Source organism: Eschscholzia californica, unplaced genomic scaffold, assembly GCF_041429995.1.
Source record: "Eschscholzia californica isolate CP2 unplaced genomic scaffold, dmEscCali1.0.p SCAF_5, whole genome shotgun sequence".
NCBI lineage: Eukaryota > Viridiplantae > Streptophyta > Magnoliopsida > Ranunculales > Papaveraceae > Eschscholzia > Eschscholzia californica.
Genome location: NW_028238472.1, coordinates 28160198 through 28167864, shown reverse-complemented (window position 1 = coordinate 28167864; position 7667 = coordinate 28160198).

Sequence of the window (7667 nt, the reverse complement as noted above, 5' to 3'; positions counted from 1 at the left end):
TGGTTCGGCTCGTCGAGTGCAGAACTTCGACTCTACTGGGGAGTTTGTCAGGTTGGTGTCCTGGAGTAGGTTAAGAAGTTGACTCGATTGGAGATTCTAGTAGATCGAGAGGTCGAATTGATCTCAGATTTTAGTAGAGCTTCAAGGGTTCTAAAGATATAAGATAGATTCTCATCCTCTAAAATAACCGATTAGAAGATAATAAGTGCAAGAACAGAGGCCAGATCAGTAGAGTGTTTGAGAGGATATTTTAGTTGTGAAGCTCTAGTTGACATTCAATTTCGTTCTAGTCCAAGGCTCTTCGTTCTATTTATAGGTGTCTGATAGACTCGTGGAGTCTATCAAATCAGAACTATTTGGGTCAACGTGACCCTGAACCCTAGGGGTGAGTCATTCGAGTCGTCGATCTTTCGCCTAAAGTAGCTAGATCTTGCGATTGCCCTACCTCAACTCTAGACTCTTAATAGTTTGATATGAGTTCGAGATGTTCGAGGTAACGTGGGGTCTTCGAGTGACCTAGTCAAGGAATATGTGGTGATATTGTTGGGGTTGAGATTGACTCGATAACTCACAGGTTCGGTTGAGGGCGACCAAAGGGTGCTTGGAGTATTATCCCTTTCGACAGATAAGTGTTCTTCTATATGGTCGTTCACATGGGCTTTAAAACCATTGGACTTCTTAAGGGTCAACCTCCTCGTTGGAGACTGTCCAACTAGTAGGCAAGTAGGTTAGGCCCAATTGACACTTGTGCAAAGTAGGTTGGCCTAGGATGTGTTTAGGCCCTATTAACTTTTGGTTGAGGGATTACATGTTTACTCGTAATCCATCTATTTGCCTTGATGTCCAAAACCGTTTTGCTGACTCGTTGAGAATAACTATTTGGACGTGTAGACCTCTGCGGCCATAGGTCTACCCGTATTGTGCGAATGTAAAAGGTGGCACGCTGCGGGGGCAGACCCCCCATCAGTGACCGAGGTCTCAATAGGTGTCTTACTCTGTGTAGGCATTTACTTAAAATTCTCTCAGGGACTTATACATTTTTGACTTTTTGTCATACATGCTTTACTGTGAACTCAAATATAAACATCCATGACATAAAACGACAATAAATAAGTAAATGTGCGCGAGAAAATAAATCAAGCACATTAGGATCCTAGTATGGCCCCTAACCTAAGAGATCTAATCTTCTTTCGATTCTTCTTGTTTTGCTCCTTTTGTTCGCCTGAATCTCCATCCTCGAACCTCCATTAATTTCTTCCAATCGAATCAATATGTCATCCTTCCGTTCTTCAAAGGACTATATAGACCCTAAACTCTAATTACAAGACTCAACGAGACGCAGATCGTATAAAACTTGAAATTAGAATTTATTGCATCGGACACAAATTTTTGCTTTAAAACAAGAATGAAAAAGAATTTCCAAGGTCATACCAGTTTTCGCATTCACATCCAATTATATGACATTCATAATAAAACAAACATGTAAACTAATCCGGGAGAATATTTTGACATATCTATGTCAAAGGGCCCTTAGTCAATTTTCTTAAAATTAAGACTAATGACACATTTCACTTTTGTCTTCAATGATTTAAAAGAAGGGTTATATCCCAAATAGCCCCCAACTTTATGACCAGCTTCATGCCTAGCCCCCTACTTTATCAAAAATATCCAGATGGCCTCCTTTTTTAGTTACCTTTATAACTCCGTGAAACAGTCACCATTTCTCTCTCCTCCATCTCATAACCTCTCTCTCTGCCACCTCATCTTCTCGCCACCTTATCGTCTTCACCGGCCAACGTTCCGGCCGACATAAAAAAAATTTGGAGAGAGAGATTTTTCTTTTTTTTTTTTATGTTTGAAGGTCGCCGGCCAACATTCCGGCCGGCGACCTTCAAAAATAAAAACAAAAAAAAAATCTTTCTCCAATTTTTTTTCCACTCCTATCTCTCTAAAAACTCCAGCAAAGGGAGTGAAAAAAAAGATTGTTTTTTTTAGAGAGAGAGATGTGAGATATCTTTTTTATGTTTGAAGGTCGCCGATCAAAAATTTGGCCGGTCGGCGACATTGCCGGTGAAGACGATGAGGTGGTGAGAAGATGAGGTGGCAGAATAGTTATGAGATAGAGGAGAGAGAAATGGTGTATTGTTAACAGAGTTATAACGGTAACTCAAAAAGAGAGCCATCTGGATATTTTTGATAAAGTAGTGGGCTAGGCAGGAAGCTGGTCACAAAGTTGGGGGCTATTTGGGGAAGAACCCTTACAAAAATTAAATTTAGAAAAAACTTTGTTTGTGCTTTCAAATGGCCCATGTGAACTTCGGGAAAATTTGTGTTCAATAGAGAGAAAAATTCGAGAAAAGACATAAAATTCCCACACGGGTCAAGGCCCGAAAAATCTCAGCCCGTGGTCCGAGACTGATCTCGGAATGGCCTGGGACAAGCCTTGGTCAAGGCCCGAGACCCACTCAGTGAGGCCGAGACACGGCTTGGCGTAAGATGCCGTGGCCAATGGCTAACATACTCCGGGCGAACCAAGTGTGTATTGGCTTTGGCTAAACGTGTTCTGGCCCTAGGGTTGGGACGCATCCTGACCCTTGGCCAAGACACGACATTATGGCCCAGACGCGTCTGCGCTAGTGCTGGTGTCTTGCGTCTCGAACTCCAAGTACGAGACACACAAGGATTTCCAGACACGTCTGGACGTCCGAGATGTCCTCAACTCGGGCTCCTGGACTGAGACACGCGGAGACGACCCAGACGCGTCCTTGCCGGCCAGAACACCATTTTCCCTTTTTTTTTGTTCCAGCTACTGGTAATTGATGTTTCAACATCAAAAATCCAATTTTAAAAACTCTTTTCAGAAATTTTTAAACCTTTTATCTTCCTTTTTGAAAACTATTTTCAAAAATCGAAAATTGAATGTCAAATCTATTTAAACTCTTTCAAATTGCGATTAAAAACCTATATGATTAATCACAAATCTCATTCAAAATCATAAATTGATGTCTAAAATTCTGTCCAGACTTATCTATGTAAACAAGTCCGAATTTAGTCCGTTTAGCAAAATATATACTACAAAAAACTAGGTTATTTGCTACGGTTTTAAACCGTCACCAATAAGATAAAACCGTCGGTAAAAGCATTACCGACGAGAGGCAAAACCGTCGCTACAAGAGGGGTCGGCAATACTATTACCGACGGATGTTGCCACGGTTTATGAATGCCGTCACTGATATATCATGACGGTTTTTTTAGTAACCTTCCGTCGTTAAATTTAAAAAAAAAACGTTCTGATCCTTATTACAGACGGTTTATAAACCGTCACTAATAGGTATTACTAACAGATTCTTAAATTTTATTTCTCAACACGGTCCCTGTTTTTGAACTGGCAGAATGCTTAACCCTTAAAGATAATTCCTTCGAACACGCCAAAAGAAGCAAAAGCTCACATTTATTCAACCAAACAAATATTCACATCTACATTAAACAAAGACATCTCAAAATGTCAAACATGAAAAAGAACCATTTTAAATTGTATTCAAGATATGACACATGTAAAAAATGCATACTATAGTGTCTACTACTTTTTTTTTATGAACATAGTGTCTACTGCTTGATGGCCCTAAATCTTCGTCCAAAATAGTCCTTGTCCTCTCAAAACTCCATGTATAACCTGCATAACAAGATTTATCAACGTAAGAGTACTAACAAAACAAAAAATAAACAAATTATACAAATGTATAAAGTTTCATTCATGATAATTCACTCGGGTATGGTGTTGCACCAAGGGAATAACTCGTTTCAAGCTTGATTTCACAAGTTACTTAGGTGAATCGGTCGATTCAAACTAATTATTACTAAGCCAAGAACTAATGAAAATCGAAGTTCAGAAGACATATGAACTAAGTGTGGTGTGTACTATGATCCGGAATCAATGTACGATATAACTAAAGGGTATTGGATATTGAAGGTTGAACGTTATTCATTTTTTACGTTGTTTTAAGCCAGAAGGCATTAACAAATATTAAGAGTCTAACCTGCAAACGAACTGGACTGCCTCGATCAGGTTCCATCACTTGAGCGAAAATATTGTTTAGACCTGAATCTTCGTCCAAAATAGTCTTTGTCCTCTCAAAAGTCCATGTATAACCTGCATAACAAGGTTTATCAACGTAAGAGTACTAACAAAACAAAAAATAAACAAATTATACAAATGTATAAAGTTTCATTCATGATAATTTACTCGGGTATGGTGTTGGGAATAACTCGTTTCAGGCTTGCTGATTTCAGAAGTTACTCAGGTAAATCGGTCGATTCAAACTAATTATTACTAAGCCAAGAAGAACAAATATATAATATATATCTCTGTCAATGGTATGAATCTCCTGAATTATTAGATGCTTAATTGGTACAAGTATGCGTAATACGAATTTCTGCAAACTATTGCACTGTTAGTAATTTTAGGGCAAATGGATTATCTTGCTCAGTCGAAACTGGTCAGATCACATTATCGGTTTTCGATGGCAGCTATGCCGTTTACTATGATTACAGATGAATAACAAGAATAAGTTCATTTAAGGTTGAGAGGAGATAGAGATAATTGTTTATTATGCTATATAGCTACCATTAGTAATGGAATTTACTATGCAGGGCTATCCGGACATTCTACGAGGAGTTACCATAAACCCATTTATAACAAGGTACATGCCACCATTCGACGAATTTGAACTGAATCGATGTTGTCTTCCAGAGGGAGAATCAACATCATTTCCTGTCGTTCCTGGACCGTCGATATTCTCGTAACAGGAAATGCAACAATCCGAGTGGCTTCTTCATCTAGTCATAGTGATCAAATGGTAGTTTCAAAGGGTGGAGTTCTTTTTGTGCCAGCCGATACAGAGATTACTGTGACGACTGACATTGCCACCATGGAAGGAATTGGTTTGCAACTCTATAGGGCTGGAGTCAATAGCAGGTTCTTGTCCCAACCCACGCTTGCGCAGGTTGTATCGTAGTCTCGCTCTCATACTTGCTTGTATCAATATAGGAAAAAACAGTGAAGTAAATCAAATGATGCGTATACATGTAATCACAAGTAGTCGAGTTTAGCACGTGAATATTTGAGGAAATCTGGTAAAATTTTATGCAGTTAATGTAAAATGGGCTTTCAATTTTTGTTGCTTGTGGAAAAGTCCCTACTGTTTTAGACGATTATTGACATGCACAAATAACTTCTCTTCTATGCAGATAAAAGATAAGAGCTCTCGTGTACTTACCTTTGGACTAAATCGTCTTCCATTTCTTTGGAGAAAAATGTTTCTTTGCAAAGCGATAGAGAAGTTGCAAAAGCTTTTGCAGCTAAGCTGAGTGTCACCTAGTAAAGGAATTCATACAATTTTTCATTCTAATCCTAACATCTCGAAGTCGAAATCAAATTAGTAAAGAAAACGAAGAAGTTGCAAGTTAATACCTTGAAAGCAGCAACCGGTTTAGAAAAAATATATCGCAAAACCACCCCAGTGTCATGTAATAATGAATAATTAAGGTCGATTAGGAAAAAGACAGATGATAGAATAGTACTGTAAAAGCTTTAGGTAGACCGAACAGAGAAGAACGGCTCCTGCAAGTTTTGGATGTGGATTTTCCATCCCTATATTAAGGAGATGAATTTCGATGAGTACCCAATAAGCACATTGATCTAGGAGGGGAAGGAAAGCTTATAATAGGCTTTTGATCAATACAACTTGAAGCTAGACTCAACATAAAGACTCGTCCAAATACATTTTTTCATAGATGATAGATCCATTGCAGGATGGCAGTAAGTCAATTTAGTCAGGAAGAGAGGAAAAACACTACCAGTATAATACACTCGTCTAAGCCCGTAAAAGAGACATGAAAACTGAGTCATAGGAAATAATGATTTGCCGGAAAAATCTTGTCTCTTCATATTTGATAAGTATGACTGAACAATTAGTCCACTAAATGAGTGTCCAAGTAATACAGGCGGTATATTGATTTCCTTTTCGATGAAATTAGCAATATCACTTGCATGGGTCTACTGCACAATTCAAAATGGACAAGAGCTTAGAGAAAATATGGACATTCATACCATAAACCCTAATAGGATAATAAAACTACAACCCTTTCATCTAAAACTTAAATAAACTTTTCTATATAGCCCAATTCACTTAAACAACCACAAAATAGGAAACCACAAAAACCCACTTCTTAAAAGAGAAATTCAATTGTATAAACTAGTATTCCAAATTGGAATGTGAAATTGATAAAATGGATTTGAACTAGGTTAGGAATTGATAAAATGATAAACCCTAAACAATGTCTTAATCAACCTTGAGCAATCATTCAACAATTCTAAACCCTAAAGAACAAGAAAAAGAAGAGCAGTAGAGAGAGAGAGAGACAGATTTCAATGAAAACAAAAGAATAACAAGAAAACAGGTACATAGGATGGGAATTGATCAAATCTGAGTCAGGTTCGATCGATTTTGCACATGAAACTAGGTTAGGAATTGATAAAATCATAAACCCTAAACAATCTTTTAATAAACCCCGAACAATCATTCAACAATTCTAAACCCTAAAGAATAAGAGAAAAAGAGGAAGTATAGAGAGAGACGTTAAGGAAGTAACAAAAACAAAATAATAACCAGAAACAAATTGAGTGCTTACCAAGTCTGGAGATCGAGATGGAGAGGGAAAGCTAACGATGGAGAAGGAGAGATGGAGAAGAGAACGAGCGAGGAAGAGACGGCAGCAACAAAACGTGGAGAGAGAAAGTGAAGGATTTTGGAATTTTGCAAATGGGAACTGTTTTGGGCAATTTTGGAAAGTCGCGGGTTTTTGTGAAATTTTCACTCCTTCACACTGCCGACGGAATTTAGTTCTCAGAGACGTCGGTGACAACCAATAACGATGGTTTTCACAAACCGTCGCTAATAGACAAATCAATTTTCTGTTCCTTTCTTGCGACTCCGTCGGTAGAGGATATTTTTTCTGACGGAGTGGTGAGAAACGGGTTCGAAAAAGGTCTATTACCGACGGTTTTCTCTAGAACCGTCGGAAATGGTACAATTACCGACGGGTTAAGCAAAAACCGTCGGTATTATCCCGTCACTAATGCCCCATTTTTTTGTAGTTAATTTAGCTCGTGCAAGAGGCTTTGACGCCACTACCAAGTTTTGGTGTCACCTAGTGTTGTAAGCGGAATCTAGACATCTAGTACGTCTAACACTACCTATCAGGAAGAATTAAAGATGAACTAGAACATGATAGAGATTATCCCTGAATCGCTTTCCCTCGAACTAAATCCGATGCCCTTATCCCGAAGATCAAAACTCCAAATTACAGCTCTCTAGTTGAGACACCCGAGCAAGCGACTTGATCTCCCACTTTTAGAGTCAGCGATGACCTTATTGGGAGGTTGAGATGAAGAACCCTTTTCTTTAACTAGATAGATTGGTTGAGAGCTTTTTGTCTAAAATCCTTCTCTCCACTAGATGGTTGTAGAGATAGATTTTCTCTAGAGAAAATTCCACACTTTTCTGTTCTAGTATGACCCTTATATAAAGACCCTAGAGTCAGAATCCTATTCGAAATAGGATTCAATAATAGCCACAAAAAAATAATACTCGGATCCCCAATCATGA